This window comes from Cherax quadricarinatus, chromosome 5, assembly GCF_038502225.1.
Source record: "Cherax quadricarinatus isolate ZL_2023a chromosome 5, ASM3850222v1, whole genome shotgun sequence".
NCBI classification, from domain to species: Eukaryota; Metazoa; Arthropoda; class Malacostraca; order Decapoda; family Parastacidae; genus Cherax; species Cherax quadricarinatus.
Genome location: NC_091296.1, coordinates 28674450 through 28676549, shown reverse-complemented (window position 1 = coordinate 28676549; position 2100 = coordinate 28674450). Strand labels below are relative to the sequence as shown.

Sequence of the window (2100 nt, the reverse complement as noted above, 5' to 3'; positions counted from 1 at the left end):
GCTCTCTTCGTTACCCCAGTCAACAGATGATAGGTGTTCTCTAAGCCCATCGTAATCTGCTAAGCGAAAATCTGGGACTGTTACTGAGTTATCCCTACTATCATACTTCCATTCAATTCTAAATGTAATTGATTTGTGGTCGCTAGCACCCAGTTCCTCTGAAACTTCTAAATTATTAACAAGGGATTCATTGTTTGCCAGAACTAAGTCAAGCAGGTTATTTCCCCTTGTAGGTTCTGTCACAAACTGCTTCAAAAAACAATCCTGAACTACTTCTAAGAAATCGTATGATTCTAAATTCCCAGTCAAGAAATTCCAATCAATATGACTAAAGTTAAAGTCTCCTAGAATTACTACATTATCGTGCCTTGTGGCCCTAACAATTTCCTCCCATAGTAGTCTCCCCTGGTCCCTATCTAAATTTGGGGGACGGTATATCACACCTAAAATTAATTTTTCATGCCCCTCTGAAAATTCTATCCAAACAGACTCTGTATGTGTTACTTCAGACTTAATACCCGTTTTTATGCAACAGTTCAAGCGATCTCGGACATACAATGCCACCCCACCCCCCTTCCCGATACTTCTATCTACTTGGAACAATTTAAAACCCTGAATGTGACATTCTGCAGGCATGTCCCGACTTTTTGAATTAAACCACGTCTCAGTAATGGCAAATACATCTATGTTACCTGCACTAGCAACTAGTCTCAACTCGTCCATCTTATTCCTAGCACTGCGATTATCTGTGTAATATATACTTAAGGACCCTCCTTTCTCTTTATCATTCCTGCTCCTTTCTGTTATTCCACTAAACCTATTACTGTCCTTGTCTATTAGTGCCACTGGCCTTCCGATATCCACCTCATTTTGCCTATTACTAGTTCTCCTAGTACTCATATTACTACAGGGTACAGGACCTTCAAATACAGGGTACAGGACCTTCAAATACAGGGTACAGGACCTTCAAATACAGGGTACAGGACCTTCAAATACAGGATATAAAACCTTCAAGTACGGGATATAAGAACATAAGAAAGGATTAACACTGCAGCAGACCTGCTGGCCCATACTAGGCAGGTCCTTCACAATCCTTCCCACTAACAAAATATTTGCCCAACTCAATTTTCAATGCTACCCAAGAAATAAGTTTTGATGATTCTATTTACTCATTACCCAAGTCTCGCTCAAATCGAACCCCTCTCACTCATCTATTTATCTGACCTAAATTTGAAGTTGCCCAAGGTTTTAGCTTCAATAACCCTACTAGGAAAACTGTTCCACTCATCAACTACCCTATTTCCAAACCAATACTTTCCTATATCCTTTCGAAATCTAAACTTATCCAACTTGAATGCATTATTGCGGGTTCTTTCTTGAAGTGATATCCTCAAAACCTTATTTATATCCCCTTTGTTAATACCCATCTTCCACTTATACACTTCGATCATGTCTCCCCTCAAATAACTCGCGCAATCAGCAAATACGAATACTGTAAAACACAACTTTGATATTGTGTGGTACAGACTGCGTCACCACCTGTGTACATATGCACTGTAGGAAATGTGTACTCACCTAATTTTGGTTGCAAGGGTCGATTTATAGCTCCTTGTCCCGCCTCTTCACTGGTCGCTACTAGAACAGAAAATTAATGAGGGCCTGTCCGGGAGTTGAACCCGGGACCTCTCGCACCCTAAGCGAGAATCATACCACTAGACCAACAGGCCACAGTGTGTGTGGATTTTGGGTGTGGGGTGATTTGTGGGGTGATGTGTGGGGAGATGTGTGGGGTGATGTGTGGGGTGATGTGTGGGGTGATGTGAAGGGTGATGTGTGGGGTGATGTGTGGGGGGTGTGTGTGGGGTGATGTGTGGGGTGTTTGTGGGGTGATGTGTGGGGTGTTGTGTGGTGTGATGTGTGGGGTGATGTGTGGGGTGGTGTGTGGGGGGGTGTGTGCGGTGGTGTGTGCGGTGGTGTGCGGTGGTGTGTGCGGTGGTGTGTGCGGTGGTGTGTGCGGTGGTGTGTGCGGTGGTGTGTGCGGTGGTGTGTGCGGTGGTGTGTGCGGTGGTGTGTGCGGTGGTGTGTGCGGTGGTGTGTGCG

General features: G+C 44.3%; 1 non-coding gene across 1 annotated transcript; it reads right to left on the bottom strand.

Moving 5' to 3' along the window:
* Positions 1-1655: 1655 nt before the first annotated feature.
* On the bottom strand, positions 1656-1727 carry TRNAP-AGG (transfer RNA proline (anticodon AGG)). The gene has a single exon. It is a non-coding gene; the product is annotated as a tRNA-Pro (tRNA).
* Positions 1728-2100: the final 373 nt, after the last annotated feature.